The sequence below is a fragment of the Mus caroli genome, chromosome 1 (genome assembly GCF_900094665.2).
Source record: "Mus caroli chromosome 1, CAROLI_EIJ_v1.1, whole genome shotgun sequence".
Taxonomy (NCBI): Eukaryota; Metazoa; Chordata; class Mammalia; order Rodentia; family Muridae; genus Mus; species Mus caroli.
The window spans coordinates 170,647,101-170,656,098 of NC_034570.1; the positions used below are offsets into that span (position 1 = coordinate 170,647,101).

At 49.5% G+C, this 8,998-nt stretch overlaps 1 long non-coding RNA gene across 1 annotated transcript in view; it reads left to right on the plus strand.

Moving 5' to 3' along the window:
• Positions 1-2,565, plus strand: part of LOC115029557 — a 9,499-nt gene extending 6,934 nt beyond the window's left edge. The window contains exon 3 of the long non-coding RNA XR_003835119.1: positions 2,154-2,565. This is a non-coding gene — a long non-coding RNA (uncharacterized LOC115029557). The remainder of the gene's footprint in view (positions 1-2,153) is intronic.
• The last annotated feature ends 6,433 nt before the right edge of the window (positions 2,566-8,998 follow it).

Below are 8,998 nucleotides of genomic sequence, written 5' to 3' on the forward strand. Positions count from 1 at the left end.
CCTGGAACTCACTTTGTAGACCAGGCTGGCCTCGAACTCAGAAATCTGCCTGCCTCTGCCTCCCGAGTGCTGGGATTAAAGGCGTGCGCCACCATGCCCGGCTCTGTTTTTGTATTTTAAGACAGAATTTCTCTGTGTAGCCCTGAGTTCAAACTGCCCTGGGATCTACCTGCCTCTGCCTTCAGGGAGTGCTGGGATTAAAGGTGTACACCAACCCCTCCTGGCCTGAGGGATCTTTTAGAGTCATCCAGAAAGAATGCTTTAACTGAGGAATTTCTTTGATCATAATGGCCGGAGGGCATGTCTATTGGGGGGGATTGTCTTGATTTTGTTGTTGTTTATTTGTTTGTAGTTCCTCAATACCCCAGCCCCCTCCCCCCTCCATGGTTTCTCTGTGTAGCCTTGGCTGACCTAAAACTTGCTCAGTAGACCAGGCTGGCTTTGAATTCACAGAATCCACCTCCTTCTGCCTCCCTGGAGTGCTGGGATGAAAGGCCACCACTGCCTGGCATTGAGTGTTAATTGATGTAAGAGAGCTCAGCCCCATTGGGGAGGCACCATTCCCTAGGTAACTGCTCTTGAACTGTATTGTTTCCTAGAGAGGGAGAGAGAGGGGGAGAGGGAGAGGGAGAGAGAGTGTGTGTTTTATGAATGTGTGGGTGTAGGTGTACATAAGAGCACAAATGCATGTGTGCACAGACAATATTGAGGTCTTCTTCAATCGTTTCTCCACTGTCTCACTATGTAGCCTTGGTTGTCTTCATACTTGCCATGTAGATCAGGCTAGCCTCACTCACAGAGACAGACCACCTGCCTGCCCCTGCCTCTCCAGCGCTGGGATGAAGGTCATGTGCCCTGTACACATACACAGACACCTTGTTTCCCCTACTGGACCTGAAGCTCACCAGTTGGCTAGACTGGCTGGCTAGTAAGCAACAGAGCTAGGTACCGGGATTGCAGGTCAGTGCTGCGGCACCCATCTTTACACGGGTGTGGGGGAGCTGATCTCACACCTCCATTCATGCTTGTGCATCAGGTCAACCCCCACATCTATACTTTGTAATTTTCACAGCAATCCTGGGAGGGGGGCTGTTGTCAACCCCAACTTTGAGGACCCCGAGGACATCGAGGGCTTATAGCTGCCATTTCTGCAAAGGTAGGAAGCACGGTGTCTCTCCATATTTTCATGTTTCTGAAATTGGGTTGAGGGCTAGGAAAATGGCTCGGTGGGTAAAGTGCTTCCTGCATAAGTGCGAGGACCTGAGTTCAAATCCCCAGAACTCACATAAAAGCCAGATGTTCAAGGTGAGCTGTGGTAACACTAGCACTTCCACGGGATGATGGGAGGCAGGGACGGCAAAACCTCAGACACTCACAGCTGGCTTAGTGCACACAGCAGAGAACAACAGAGAACAAGAGACCCCATCCCAAGCAAGGTGGAAGACAAGGACCACCATGCGGGGCTGTCCTCAGACTGCCATATGTGCACTATGACATACATGTGCCCATATTCACACATATGAATACACATGTACACACACACACACACACACACATCAGAACCTTCAGCATGCTGGACAATTGCTCTACCACTAAGCTACACAGCCTTATTTTGAGACCGGGTCTCATTAAGTTGATCATACTCTGTACCCCATGTAGGTCTTGAAGGTGTGATCCTCCTGCTTCTGCTTGGACTAGCTGAGATTACAAGTGTATGCCAGTAGGTGTGGCTGCGTATTTTGAGGCAGGGTTTCACCGTGTAGCCTAGGCTGGCCTGGAATCCTCTGTGTAGACCAAGCTGATGCTGAGCACACAAGCGTTGCCCTGCCTGCCAAGTGCTGAGGATGAGGCATACCTAGCACAATGGTGTGTCTCAACGCAGGGGCGTCTTAACTTTGATGGGTATCAAGTGTCTACCATAACAACCTCCTTTGCAGTTCACCTTAGTCATTCAGAACGTTTGGTTGCAAGTCGAGCAACTTCCTCTCCAAACAAGAAAAAACATTTGGCTCAGTAGTTGGACAGAATGCTGGGCACAGATCACTGGGTTAGAGGAAGACCTGCAGGGATCCTAAGAGTGGGTTTCAACTCTGTTAGATTTCTGCCCATCTTTTATCTCTGCTTAATTTACCAATAGGCTTTCTCTTCCCTAGGGCAGCCCCAAATGTAACAATCCCAGGAGAAAAAGAACCCTGGAGAGATGTTCTACTGCCTCTGTATCAATCTTAGGGAAAAGTCCAGCTCGGCCCTCCTGGGATCACATGACTCTCTGTCCAGTCCTTTGGCTAAGAAAAGTGGATCCTGATGATCCAACCACCACTGACGCATCCTTTCCGGTAGCCAGAAAATGTCACTGGACGTGGGTAGGAGTGAGCTGGCCATTAGCACTGTAGCACCCAATGGTCATTTTTATAGGATGCCACCCACTGTCCCCTGAGACAAGACGATCTTAGGAAGAACATCGGAAGTCTATGGTTTCCCCTTCTCTTGTGAAGTGGTGCTCTGAAGTTGTTAATCAGACCACAGAAAATGATGTTGTTTGAAGGATTTAATAAAGCAATGAAATACGCATGTAATATACTGGATTAATTATGTTTTAACTCCTCACCCAGGGAGGATTTGTTTGCAGACAGATCTTTAACAGAAACATGAAAAAGCTTTCAGAAAACCGAACCTGGAGCCGGGTGTGGTGGCGCACGCCTTTAATCCCAGCACTCAGGAGGCAGAGGCAGGCAGATTTCTGAGTTCGAGGCCAGCCTGGTCTACANAGGCAGGCAGATTTCTGAGTTCGAGGCCAGCCTGGTCTACAAAGTGAGTTCCAGGACAGCCAGGGCTATACAGAGAAACTCTGTCTCGAAAAAAAAAAACAAAAACAAAAAACAAAAAACCCGAACCTGTGAATTTGTCATGTAGAATGTAAGCCCCAAAGGTCTGGCTGTTCAACGCTGGCTTGAGGTTGTACCTCTTCTGTTCTCCCCATATCTTCATGTCTGTTCCAGTTGTTGGTGAGAAAATACCCCAACAAAAGCAACTTATGGGAAAAGGGCTAATCTGCCTCACAGGTTCAGGTTACAGTCTATCTTTGTAGGGGCATCAAGGCAGCAGGAAGTTCAGGCGACCGGTCACATCACATTCACAGCCAAGAGCAGAGAACCATGAATTCAGGCATGCGCACGTGTGTTCAGCATTCTTTCTTCATTCAGACTGTTCAGAAGTTCCCTGCCTAGGGAATGGTGCCACCCATGGTGGGCAAATCTTCCCACCTCAATTAATATAATCAAGACAAGTCTCCACAGACAGAACTACAGGGCAAACTATACTACTTAATTCCTCACTGAGACTCCCTTCTCCAGGTGACTCTAGATTGTGACAAGTTGACACCCTACAATGATCTAGCACCTTCCTACCTCCATCCGTCTTGTCTCCACTGCCCACTGTTTCAGTTGCCTCTCATTTCCAAATCCTACCTTTACCTTAAGGTTATTATCAAATTTTCAGGGTCTTCCCCAAAAGTTCCATCTTTTTCTGTTGTTGTTTTGTCTTGTCTTGTTTTTGTTGTTGTTGGTTGGCTTTCGAGACACAGTTTCTCTGTGTAGCCACTTCCCCCTCTTCTGGATTCCCACAGGTCCTCGTTAGGACCAGGAACATGGCAGGGGCAGGGTAACTTCTGAGCAGTACTCGGCCTTTTCCAGCTTAGGGGGATTAAGCTTCTCTGTGATTTTACTTTAGGAAGGGTTAGGACTGTGACACACTGTACGGATTAGGGTACAGATAAGGCTGATGCAGCAGAGGCCCCTAAAAGGCTATCCAAACTGGACAGACAAGTTATTTTCTCCCATATACCAACCTAAAGACAGTAGCAGTGATCACAGCTGGGTAAGCAGTTATACTCCATGTATACCTTAGATCTAGAATGTTCCTTAAAGGCCATCGAGTTGAAGGCTTGGTTTCCAGTGTGGTACTATTGGAACTTGCTGGAAATTTTAAGAGGTGGGCCCATTAGGAAGAGGCTGGGCCATTGGTGATGTGTCCTTGAAGGAGTCCCCTCTCTGTTTGCCTTTGGCCACCATGAGGTGCCACTGTATGTTTCTGCCATGATGTGCTGTCATCTCTCCAGAAGCCCAAAAAGCTGTGGGCCAACTGAGGACTGAAACTATGAGCCCAAATAAATCGTTTCCCTTGTTATGTTGCTTTTTCTCAGCTGTCAGCCACAGTGATGAGAGCTAATATGTCAGGGCCACCTAGGAACCAGGGGTCCTCTGTTCTGTTCTAGTGCTCCAGGGTTACTGTTTTCACCCACACACCACAGCTATTTCCCACTTGGTTCCAGCCCATGAACAAGGGAAAGAACGTTTAGGAAGCATCTATCTTAGTCAGGGTCTCTACTGTTGCACAAAGCACCATGACCAAGAAGCAAGTTGGGGAGGAAAGGGTTTATTCAGCTTACACTTCCACATTGCTGTTCATCACCAAAGGAAGTCAGGACTGGAACTCACACAGGGCAGGAACCTGGAGGCAGGAGCTGACGCAGAGGCCATGGAGGGGAGCTGCTTACTGGAGTGCTTCCCCTGGCTTGCTCAGCCTGCCTTCATAAACCCCGGATGATCAGCTCAGGGATGGCACCACTCACAATGAGCCCTCTCCCATCGATCGCTAATTGAGACAATGCCTTACAGCTGGATCCCATGGAACTCTATGCAGCTCTGGCAGATGTAAACATGTCTCAATCCTCCTGCCTTAGCCTTTCACAGGATAGAACTGCAAGGGTACACACACCAAGATACCTGATGTTTTATTTTAAATCTTAAACACTTGTTTTACTTAAGTAGAGGGGGAAAAGCCCCAATATATCAGCTTACCACAGACTCCATTGTTTAGGATATTTTATTTAGGTAAAAAAAAAAAAGAAGTAAGACGTTAGTAGTAGCATTAAGAGAATGTGTTAAAGAAACATATCAAGGGAATAATTTGGGACAAAATCCAGAGCAATAGAATTCTTGCTACAATTTAGGCAGCAGTGCCTGGATGTTTAAGTGTGTGTGTGTATGTGTGTGTGTTATATTATTTGTATGTGCATGTGCATATAGGGGGCGGGTGTCTGTTGTATGTATGTGTGTCTGTGTGTAGGCCAGAGACTGACTTCCCTAATCTGCACACCAGAAGAGGGCTTCAGCTGCTATTATAGATGGTGATTGAACTCAGGACCTCTGGAAGACTAGATGGTGCTCTTAACTGCTGAGCCACCTCCCCAGCCCCTTCACTTTGATTTTTCAGGCAGGGTCTCTCCCTGAGCATAGAGCTCCAATTTGCCTAGGCCCCTGGGGATCCTCCTGTCTCTGCCTCCCCAGCATCGGATTACAGGCCCACGCTAACTATCACAGGCCCACACTAGCTATCACAGGCCCACACTACATCTATCACAGGCCCACACTAGCTACCACAGGCACACACTACATCTATCACAGGCACATACTAGCTATCACAGGCCCACACTAGCTATCACAGGCCCACACTAGCTATCACAGGCCCACACTAGCTATCACAGGCACAGGCCTTTTATAGATGCTGAAGATCTGAACTCAGATCTCAGGCTTGTGCTGCGGGTACTTTTGCTAGGCTTAAGCTTGCTAAGTAGCTCAGGCTGGTTTTGAACTCAGGACTTCAACCTCTTTCATGCTGGAATTATAGGAATGTAGCAGTCCTTACGGCTTCACTTGGCCCCGTGATGCAGCTGATTCAACACCACTTAAAGTGGCTCTGGCCAGTGGAGACACTGGATGCAGCTTAGGCAAGCTCTACTGAGAGAGACGCAGCCCACGCCTCCAGGGCTAGGGGACAAGTGTGTGGCGTGTTTGCAGATGGCCATCAATTCGTGGCCATGGGTCTTCATCAGGCAGCCGGCGGGTCCTGCATGGCCTCTCACTCACTGACAGCAGCAGTCTGTCACCCTGTGGAGATGGCACATGAGAGATCTGCACTGGCAGGTGCAGAAGGCCCAGGTAAGCCGTGTGAGCAGGTGGCCTAGATGCCTTCCAAGGCGGCTCTTGCTTCACTGACTCTGTCCCTGGGACCTCCGAGGTTGCTCCTTGGGATCAATTGGCTGAGAAGGAATGAATTCAAGCCTGGCTTACAGATGGCACTGCAGGATATGCTGGCACCAACAGAAAGTGGGCAGCTGAAACCCTCAGCCCACTCCAGGAGAACCTGCAGAACTTGGGTAACAGAATGTCTTGCAGTGGGCAGAGCATCAAGAGGCGCGTGTATTTGTTTGTGTACTTGGCCTCAACTGAGAGACGGATGGAGGCAGGGATCTACAATGGCTCGGCTGGCCAGTGAGGAAGGAAAACCATTGCTGTCAGGTGACCACCAGGCCTCAGGACAGAGGATGTGTGTGACCGGAGCTCTCCAGATAGGCACAGAATGGGAAGAGGGAAATTGTGTCACAGGTGTTTATGAGTCAGTACTGAAAAAATAAAATAAAATAAATGCCCGAGACAATTAGGTTCAAAAGAAGGAAGGATTGATGGCTCAGAGGTTAAGAGCACTGGCTGCTTCTCAAGAGGTTCTGAGTTCAACTCCCAGCAACCATGTGGTGGGTCAAACCCATCTATACTGGGGTCTGATGCCCAATTCTGGCATGCAGGAATACATGCAAACAGAGCACTATATAAATAAATAAACAAGGAGAAAGGTTTATCTGGGCTCAGGTTTTGGATGTTTCAGACTGCTTCTTTTGAGCTGGGGCAAGGCAGCATACTATAGTGGGTACCCCTACCTCACAGCTAGGAACAAGCGAGGAACACACTTTTAAAAGGCACACCTCTCCCAGCCCCCTCTTAAATCTTACTTAAAATCTACTTAGTTCTATTTCTTCAAGGTCTCATCTCCCAGTATCACCCTTTTAGTGCAAAATCTGTCAGGGCGACACATTTAAACCACTCCCAAGGAGAGAATTCCTGCCAACCTGTGGAAATGAACTGGTCTCTTTCCAGCCACCCCAGTGCTTGCTCAGTGGGTGCATATGGCAGCGATCATGGCAGAAAGGGTGGCAGTTAGACATATGACAGCACAGGGATGACTGAACTGTACTGGCATCTACTGCTTAGTAGCAGTAGATTGGCCAACAGCAGAGACCAATGTTCAGCCCACATTGCTACCCAGCCAGGAACCCAGCCAGCCGCCGAGTGCAAGCTGACCACACTGGGTTCTTTCCATCATGCTAGGGACAGAGATTTGTCCTTTGTGGGTTCTGGGGATGCTTTCCCTGCCTTCAGTGTTTCAGCCACACAGCACCTCATCACCGCTGTTCTCCACACAGTATTGCCTCAGAATAAGGACTCTGCTTTTCACTGAGTAGAAATGGCCTGACCTGGTTTAATCCCATACACAGGAGCAGCTGATTGCCCAGGAGCAGCTGACCTAATGGAAAGGAGGGATAAGCAGCCAGGTGCTTACTGGGCACCAATGCTTTGAATGAGGCTCTGTATTACAAGGCAGAACGGGCCTCTGAAAGGAGATGGTAATATGGCCAATATATATGGGTCTGGGACTCAAGGGGTGGGTAACATAGGGGACCCGGTCTCAAACACAGAGCAAATACCATGGGGACAGGGCCTAGGGTAGAGCAGAGGGTCAAAATAATGCGTCATTGTGACATTTGTGTAGGATGCCTTCCCGTCAGCCTTCTGGGGGCCCCTCCCCATCCAATAGAAGCTAAACAGTCCCTAAGGGAAGTAGCCCCTTCTCCTGACTGTCCAAGTCAACAACAGTTGCGGGAAAAGTTATTTAAGTACCTATCTTTGGTGTTCCTACGACCTAGCTCCTCCCCCCGGGGCGGGGCGCTTAGAATTCCCTCTTCTACTGGCTCAGCTCTTCAGGCCCCACGGTTACCTCAGAATTGATGACTTTGGGGCAATCTGCTAAGACTGACCTTTTCCTGTCGGGATCCGCAGACTTGTAACCTCTTGAGGCCACAGTATTAGCCTAGCCAGCTTCATCAGGTGTGAAAACTCCTAGATCCATCCCTACTTTGGGGTCTCCCAAGAGTCCGCTAGGTTACCAGTCTCTCAGCTCCTTGAAGGGGACCCATGGAGACAAACCTGAAGCTAGAAGGGCATATAGTCAGGCGTAAACTGCACGCAACATGTTCCATTTCACCCAAGTCCCGGGGGTTTTGGGGAGAGGGCGATTTCGCTGAGTGTTTTAATGACCCAGACCTGTTCTCCAGGCACAAGAACTGGGCCCCGCCCCTTCCCGAGGGTACAAATCCACCCGCAGAACCAGTTTGCACCGGTCCCCAGGACACAGCAAAGGGGGCCCGAGGGAGGTTGGGAGCATCACCGGCACGGAGGAGGAGCGGGAAGAGCCAGCTCCAGGGAGACGTGGCTATAGGGATGCACTGGCGCGATGGGGGACCGGAGTCAGGGCTTAGGTCAGGGCACCCGCAGGATTAGCCTTCCGACACACCACGCAGCGACCGGGATTTGCGGGAAGGAGTTGATGAGCAGCCATCTGCTGGCCAGCCTGGAGCCAGCGTGGTTGCCTTGGTGCTGCTTCAGGGCCAATGATGCTTGAGTCAGCCAAGCCTGGCATACCTCGGACCTGTGGACTTCACGCTGAAGCTAGTGACAGCTGAAATCCTAGCCACTTCTCTCTTCCCCTCCTTCCCTTCCCTCCCTCCCCTCCTCCTTCCCTCCTCAGAATCAGACTCAAGTAGATTTTTTTTATACATTCTCATAATTTTATTTTATGTGCCTTGGCGTCTTGTCTGTCTGGTTTTTTGTTTTGTTTTGTTTTGTTTTGTTTTGTTTTTGGTTTTTCGAGACAGGGTTTCTCTGTATAGCTCTGGCTGTCCTGGAACTCACTTTGTAGACCAGGCTGGCCTCGAACTCAGAAATGCACCTGCCTCTACCTCCCAAGTGCTGGGATTAAAGGCATGCGCCACCACCGCCCGGCTGTCTTGTCTGTCTGTATGTCTGTGTGAGACTGTCAGATCTCC